Here is an 8,580-nt window from a genome sequence, read left to right as displayed (position 1 = left end):
TAAGCCGACAAAAATAACATGAAGATAATGTAGGAATTTAGCAAAACAAAGATAATGAAGGATAAAATACTTTTTTGTTCTAAAACTATTGGGGTTAGTCTGGTGATAGATGGTGGATAAGGTAGGAGTTTGATAGATTTATTGTTCGAAACCCTTCAGGGAAAAGAAAAAAAAAACTTCTTTTAAAGCAGACCATGTATGCATGACACCTGAAATCGGAGAGTACATGTTCGTAATCACCTAAATTACAATCAGCCCTAAACAGACTTTAGAAATGAAAATGAGGTGGTTGCTCCTCCAATTCTTATTGGAGGATGCAATGAGATAAAAGATACAGATTTCTCCCATTGGGGTGTTAGAGGATTATACGGCCTGAGTTTGATTTGGTTGTTTGCTTTCGATCTTGAGGTCTATATTTTGACTACCACCCATATGCATGTAATGCTCATCACATAAATTGGATCTTAAAATTCACATCTCTGTCATTTTATTTTATTCACTTTATATTTCTTTCACTGTACTTTATAAAAATATGCTAATTGGATGTCTCTCTCTATCTCTTCTGTGGAATGGTTAGGGATCATTTTGTTCATCAGTCGACTTCCTAACTTATGCAAGTGGAGTCCATCTAACGTTTATTTGATTTCCAATATCATGTTTGTGGTAATCTACAACCTACAATCTCGATCTCTCGATATCAAACCAATAATCTATCCTAATGTTAATTCTCTTTTTCCACTCTACCTGAAGTATTGGCCCGAACATCTACACCTCTCATTTAGCATACGGACAATTTTCTCCTACTGGATAGCATATTTAGTTTTTGTGATCATAAATTTTGATAACAACTATATTGCAAAAGAATAAGCTTACACATAAGATTACAATTTGATTTATACAGAAGTAGTTAATTACATTATTTGAAATGAGAGTCACCTTCGAATACCACTGATACTTTGGTTCCATTTGCCAAATAATGGTGTAGGTGGGAGATATGCAGACAGTGAGAATTAATTCCAAATCAAGCCCATATTTGAGAGTCAAAAGAACATTACCACTACTTCATACATCTTTACACATAAAATACAGTTATTTTATTTGTATGTGATTTATCACGTGAATTTAAAAGTTAGTCCAAATTTACATAAGAGAATTGTTCATAATAGTATCGCTCATAAGTGCGTGGGTGAATCCGAGTCCTTGAACCAGATAGGGCATCCGATACATCAATGGTTGATAGACATTACGTATAAGTGGGTAGAAGTGTGAGTGGGTTAAAAATAGGGATGGGCAAAATACTTACGAGTATGGGTAACTGTGGTTATCCGGCCATTTAAAATTCACGGTTACGGTTATAGGTAACCGTTTAAACAAAAAAAGGTTATGGGTATAACCGTTTACCTGTGAAATTTAAATAGGTGGTTATGGGTATTACCTGCAGTTATAAACGGGTACCCGTTTAACCGCTTATTGGTTCAAATGAACATTTTACCCTTGCCTTCACTTGCTTATATCTCCTTTGTTATAATTTCGATTTGCGAACAGTTTTTGCCTACACGTTGGTGGGATCGAGCTCTAATATACTTAGTGTGATCCCGAAATATTACATGATTTGATAAAACTTAGAGGATCAGGTAGAAAACGAAATCCGATCATAGATATGCTGTTGAGAGTTGCTTCCAATGGAGTCAAATGACTTGTTCAGAACTTTACTTGAATAAGGGCATTAAACATGGTTATTATAATCCAGACTACACGCCAGGCCAATAGCATTGGATTTCTTACTAATTCACTTTTCTTAAGTAACTTGCAGCATACCCTACAAACTCACGACATTCCCATCTTATTCCAATAAGTTGTGAGCTATAATGTGCAAATTGTAGGGCACATATAAAGTTCCCTTCTACTAACCTTCACAGGAAAGGGCAAATAAGTTTCGTAAGCTTAAGGGGAATGTTTCAGAAAAAAAAAAAAAAAAAAAAAAAAGTAACTTGCAGCAATTAATAAGATGCTTGAATTGCTTGGACCAAGTGTAAAGGTGGATGTAGTTGCAAATATCGTTCGCTCTATAATTTCAATTATTGCAGTGGTATGAGAACTTAAGAGATTGAAACACGGTAATGCATGTTAAATGTACTTATAAATGAGTAAAAAAAAACGTGTAGATGGGTAAAACAAGGGTAAATGGATAAAAATGGTAAACGTGTTAAAAACGGGTAAATAGGTAAATGGTTAAATAAGTATGTGGTTATGCGTATGGGTAACCGTTTATAAACGATTAAGGGTATGTGTATAACCGTTTATGCAATTATCGAACGAATAAACAATTATGCGATGGATAAATAACCGTTGTTATCTGCTTGCCATAACTGTTGTCTATCCCTAATTGAGAGCGACGAGAACATCCCTATGGTGCTGGATGTTGATTGATAATGCTGCTGAGATAACACAACAATTGATGATTCTGAATGTACAATTAAGTTCTACCCATTGATTATGCTACTGAGGTAAGACAACAATTGATGATTGTGAATGTACAATTAGGTTCTGCCCATTATATATAATCAACGGTTGTGATAGCGTCATGCATGCAAACAACCCCCAGCACAGCGGCATGGGCAAGCATTGTGGAAAAGTCATATTTAACCTAATAATTTTGGACCACCGTTGATTCATATGACGTATAAGACTTTGTAGTAACCAGTAAGGGCCGCACACCACACCCGACGTACATGTGTGCATGTACAACCAAGTCCTCTCCTCGCAATGCCGTCACTTTTCAAGTGGTGAAAACAAAAATTAAAACGTTCTGATAAAAATAAAATTCACATACATGTATATCGATTATAAGTAAGTTAGACTATTCTCAAAGACAATCTTCACATAAAGACAAAGCAAGAATATTTGTCAAAACACTTGGAATCAAAACGAAATGACGAAAGAATAAGTACACAGGAGGCTGAAAAATATCTTCGTCATCTCCAAATGACAAATTTACCCTTGACAGGGCAAGTTGGCCGCACTCTCTGACAAACAAGGTTCTTCCATAGTTCCATGGGATAAACAAATCATGCAGGGGAGCTGAACAATCAGTAAGCCCTGCGTATGACGTCATGACCAGGCCTTCAACGGCACAGCTCTACCCTTGAACCCGATCGTGGGCCCGTGAGCTCCACCCAGGATGCAATACTGGGCCCAGCTAGAGCAAGGGCTGGCCGCTAAATAGGTCCAGTGGAAAAATCATGCCATGCTTCGGCTATACACACCCCCCGGCCCCCCGTCCCCTTCCCCACCCACAAAAAAACAGGGTACATAATTTTAGGCAAAACGATAAGGGTTAGGGCATCCTAGATTAAATCCCAACAAAAAGGAATCTAAAACAAAAAATAAGGCCAACTCGACCAATTTAATTGCCAACATATCGTTGAATCTTTGGGTTTGGCGAGCACGAAAACACATCCAACACTAAAAGAACTTCAATTAAAGTATGATATGTATTAGGTTTCGTTTAAAGTTGTCTTTTTTCATGATCACAATGTGATTAGCCTATTATATGGTGCTACCCATTTTTTTTTTTTTTTTGGTAGACATAGCCACATGAAGTTGTTTTGAACAAATTGTTAGATGAACCAACTTTTGATCTAAAAAGCAAATTATTAGGGTTTATTGATTGACTTCTCATTCTATTTTCTCAAGTTTTTAATCAATACAGGAGAGGTGATTCAACTACAAAATATCTTATAATCAAGGATGGTAGAATCATCAAATTATTCACTAAATAACGTGTTAGTGTACATGTCAGTATCTTCTTTGTTAGTAATTAATAAGATTTAAAGTATAAAGTTTAAATCAATTGGACATTGGTACATTATCTAATGAACAAATTTGACGTACTTAGTACTATTGTAAATATACTATTGGACTTACCTTTTCGTCAAGCGAGAATATACATGTGAAAGAGTTATTGTGTGGTACTATAATACATTCACATGTATAACTCATCTTAAGATGAATGAATATTTATTGATACTATAACTTAAAATAGGAAAGTATTAATAACTTCATCTACCATATCATAATACATGGACTAAGGATTCGTTAGTAACTGTTTTTTAAATGGCTGAAAATGCTTTTCGTGAAAATATTTTGGGAATCAATATTTAGTAAAAATGCAAGTGAATTATGAAAAAGCACTTAAGAGCTTCTTACAAGAAGCACATAATTGATGCTTTTTGCAAGAAACACTTTAAGTGCTTTTGTTTCATAAACATTTTTTTTTAAAACGTTTTCAGTTATTTAAAAACACTTTCAAACAAATCCTAATTTTATGCAACTGCATTTAAGACTTTTAGTAGCACACAATAGTTTTTGTGATTGTCAGGAACAAGTTGAGCAAGTAAAAAGGAAATGCATCGTCGAAACTCTCACGTTCACATCCCATTTTTTGCAAGCAGATTGATGATGTGCAAGAATAAATTGTTAGGTTTTGTTGACCTTTATTTCTCATTTGGTTATCCATCACCTCAAATGAAACTACTATTGGTGGTTGCGAGGAACAAAAGTATGCAACTTTACTAATTTATGTATCTACTGATTTTAGCAATCTTATCCAAAATTAAGCTTGAAAAAAATGTAGCCATTGCAGGCGCATACCAAATGGACTTTTCCTTTTTCCTTATTTATACTTACTTTGAATGGGTATGTAGCAATAGCCATTGTTATTGTTATTGTAGAGTATAAAGCGCAACTTTGCTCACCCTTAAATTGTTGTTAAATCAGTCTGGTTTAATTAATTTAAGACATGAATCTTGAAATTTAAACTTATTTAACAGTAATTTATGAAGGGGTGCGCATCACCCTAACTTTAGGAGGTGAGAAAAAAGAGTATTGTCGGTCATGTGATGAATATTTTCCATTTCAAGTTATAGTATCAATATATATGTACTCATATCGTAACACGTGGACTAATTATACCGTGACTATATTTCTGTACTAGATGAACAAAATAAATAAGGAAAAAAGTTGATCAAGTGCAAGATAAGTTGTTAGGTTTTTCTTGACTTCATCCCTCATTGGTGGTCCTAACTCCTAACTTTTTACAATAAAAACAAATACGCAAGTTTCCTAATTCTTGTACCTACTGATTTTAGTAGTATTTCCCAAGATTAACCTTGACAAAATATAACAAATTGAGGTGCATTAGCATATGGAGAGGATCAAATCACACATTTAGGGTTTGCATGAGCTATTCTTGCGCTGAGGATCTGACCAAACAAATCAAAATTCCAAAAGCCTAAAATCCCTAAACAGCCCAGAAAGCAGAAGCACTTTTAGGCTTTTGCTTTTAACCAAACCATACTAACAAACGCGTCCTAACACTCCCTCGCACCATCTCACATCACTCCACTTGACACAGATACAATCAACGGCTGAGATCTCATCCGTATCCCGCTCTTTCCTCTTCTATATATTATCTCCCCATCTCTGTCTTCTTTCTCATCCTCACCTCTCACCTGCAAAATTATCGAATTCCTTCACAAACCCAGTTTCTCTTCCCCTCAAAGTTTTAATCTTTCGGTTCGAATACTCGAATTTTAAAGTCTTTTAGGAGTCTGAGGTTTGGGTTTTTCTCAGACGCAGATTTTAACAGAAAATATGCTTCTACGGAGCTCATCGACGCCGGTGCCCAACTCATGGCTGCAGTATTCCAAAGATTCAACATTTTTCGATCAGCAACCGGAAATGGTGCAGCAAATCCAGAGAACTCGCTCCGTTACCCTCTCGGCGTCGTCGCGGTCGCCCCTTTTGCTGTCGCCGATCAGCGACTCGGGTAGGAGGTTGACCCGGGCGGTCTCCGAGGACGATCTCAGAGATTTCATGGTGGCGCGGCCGAAAAGAAAGTCCTTCAGCATCCCGATGGATGGGTTTGAGGAGAGAGAGGAGCGAAACGAGATAAAAATGGAGATGGGTTTTTCTGCCTCTGGGTTGGGCAGAACGGCCTCCTTGGGATTGGCGGAGTTGGAGAGGTGTGAGGCCGGGTTGAGGGAGGACAGGAGGTTGCTGAGCGATTTGGAAGGGGGCGGCGTTGGTGGAGGAGGCGGCAAGATCTGCGGTGGTAATGGCGGAGGGAGAGGTGAATCGGACGACGGAGATGATGAGGGCAATGGATTTTGGGAATCGAATCAAGGCGGTGCGAGCACCGATTTGTACTACCAGAAAATTATTGACGCTAATCCTGGAAATCCCATGCTCCTTGGCAATTATGCTCGCTTTTTGAAAGAGGTATCCAAATTCATACCAAAATCTTTAAATTTAAAGACAAAAGATTGAATCTTTATTGAAGCTAATGATATTTTGTGATGGGAAAATTTTTACAGGTTCAAGAGGATTTCGGAAAAGCCGAAGAGTACTGCGGGAGAGCAATTCTGGAGTGCCCGAATGACGGAACTGTTCTGTCAATGTTTGCGGATTTGGTATGGCAGATTCACAAGGATGCTCCAAGAGCTCAGTCTTACTTTGATCAAGCTGTTCAAGCTGCCCCCGATGATAGGTAATTCGCCGGAGATATTGTATCTAAATGTGTCGATAACATGTTGGTACGTTTTGTGGATCAATTGTTCTGACTGTGTTTTGTGGATTTGATGTTGCAGTTATGTTCTAGCATCATATGCCAATTTCTCTGGGACTCCGAGGAGGAAGACGAAGAGGAGGAGGAGGAGGAGGAGGAGGTGAATCTGAAAGAAGGGGGGAATAACAGAGCGTCGCCAACCAATTTGTTTCCTGGAATTCCTCCTTCACCACCTCCATTAGCTGCTGCTGCATAGTTATATATAGAGAGATATATGTATCTATATGTTCAGAGGCTGACCTTTCTGTTTATATTTTTAAACTTTTGAAACCTTTTTTTAGTGATCCTTTGGCTGCAGCTGGGGGTGAGAAATTGGGTTGTGTTAACTGACGGCTCTGTTTTTGTTTTCAAGATCTTTTTCTAGTCATATCTAATGTAACAAAAATAAGTGACGAAATGGAGTTTTTTGAAGGCATAACTCTCTCTCTCTCTCTCTCTCTCTGCAACACTACAACATTCCTTAATCTGGATTTTCGATTTGATTCGGAACCCTCTTAAGCTTGAAGGAGACGCTCGAATCGAATTCATGCACGAACGGTGGAAAGATTAGATATTGAGTGCTGAGAATACTGTCTAATTTGTTAATAATAACACAAATCAAGTTCTTAATCCAACCCTAAAAATGGAAAATGCCTACTGTCCTTCCGTCATTTTTGAAGGATATAAAATCCAGAGTTATGGCCATGTCTCCCTGCCCCCAAACGGAACAAAAGGGTTTCCTCTCGAACAAGAGCCATGTCTGGACCTCTATCTCCTAAACCCTTATACGGAGGAGTTGCAGGCTGCTGAGGCAATCCACCAGGCGCCCATGCTGGTGGAGCTTCTTCCTTCTAAGCACAATAGATTTAGAATTTGAGGAAGTCGATGAAGTCCTGGAGTAGGATCCACAAGAACACCATGGAGTGGAGAAAGATGGAAGGCCTGTGTATATTGAGAGACTAGGGAAAGTAGATCCCACAAAGCTGATGCAAGTTACACCCGTGGACAGATGCATAAAATACCATGTCCAGGAATTCGAAAGAACATTTGATGATGGAGGACAAAAATTAGATTATTTCATATGCACTAAAATTAAAAGAAGGAAGTGGCAAGTAATCGAGAAAAGTGATTGGAGAACTAGCGTGTTAATGGATTATTTGCTGCTGCCATATTCCGAAAGTTGATGCTTTGGATTTTTTGTTTCGTTCGGATTGACTGCAACTTTGGTTTGGTATCTCGGTGACGAACCAAAGTTGTAATCCTTGTACGCTTGTGCTGCCAAACCAAAGTTGCGTCAATCCGGACGATACTTGTGAGTTGCCGGAGTTTTTAGGAGGGACCTGTACTTGTGCTGATCAGGGAGGCTGTATGGCTTCGGATAAGGGACTGTGGAAGGACCTGGAGATATTGAAGACGGTTAAAAGGGTGATGAGGAAACTTGGAACTTAAGTCCGAAGAGAAGGGATGTAATAACGCTCCAATGGATCATATAAAGCACAACCACCCTCATCCGACCATATCCATTATCATGGCTAAGTCTAACGCAGCAGATGGTTTTGCTGAGCATGATGCCTGCAAAACTTCAGCTCCTGGGTTTTGAGTGTGCTATGACATTGGTTATGTACGGGGATTGGTAACATGCCAAGACGCTCACTGATTTCACCTTCTACTCCAGTGCCGTCTACTGATGACGCAGCGCGCAAAAGCCAGGCGCCTTTACAGCCTGCGTTAGCCTTTTAGCAGATCTTGTCAAGAAGTAGAAGAAGCAGAAGGGATGAAACAGTATAAATTTTCCTGTTTTCCCGTTTACCACATGTATGTAACACTACAAATTTAACTTCATTGATAGAACTAAATAAATTTGTCGTAAAATTTCTTGTATTTTACGTAACAGATATAGTTTTGATCGAGTTGAATTATCAAAATTTTGAGTTAGTTGAATTCATTTGTGTGAAGTAAATAAATCTTGGAAG

At 38.2% G+C, this 8,580-nt stretch overlaps 1 non-coding gene across 1 annotated transcript; it reads left to right on the top strand.

Moving 5' to 3' along the window:
- Nucleotides 1-5,493: 5,493 nt before the first annotated feature.
- Nucleotides 5,494-7,046, top strand: LOC103958334. The gene is made up of 3 exons (XR_007258712.1): nt 5,494-6,282; nt 6,378-6,550; nt 6,651-7,046. It is a non-coding gene; the product is annotated as an uncharacterized LOC103958334 (transcript).
- The last annotated feature ends 1,534 nt before the right edge of the window (nt 7,047-8,580 follow it).

Source organism: the organism of the source record quoted next, unplaced genomic scaffold, assembly GCF_019419815.1.
Source record: "Pyrus x bretschneideri cultivar Hongxiangsu unplaced genomic scaffold, Pyrus_bretschneideri_v1 Contig1, whole genome shotgun sequence".
Taxonomy (NCBI): domain Eukaryota; kingdom Viridiplantae; phylum Streptophyta; class Magnoliopsida; order Rosales; family Rosaceae; genus Pyrus; species Pyrus x bretschneideri.
This window is presented reverse-complemented; position numbering and strand designations above follow the sequence as displayed.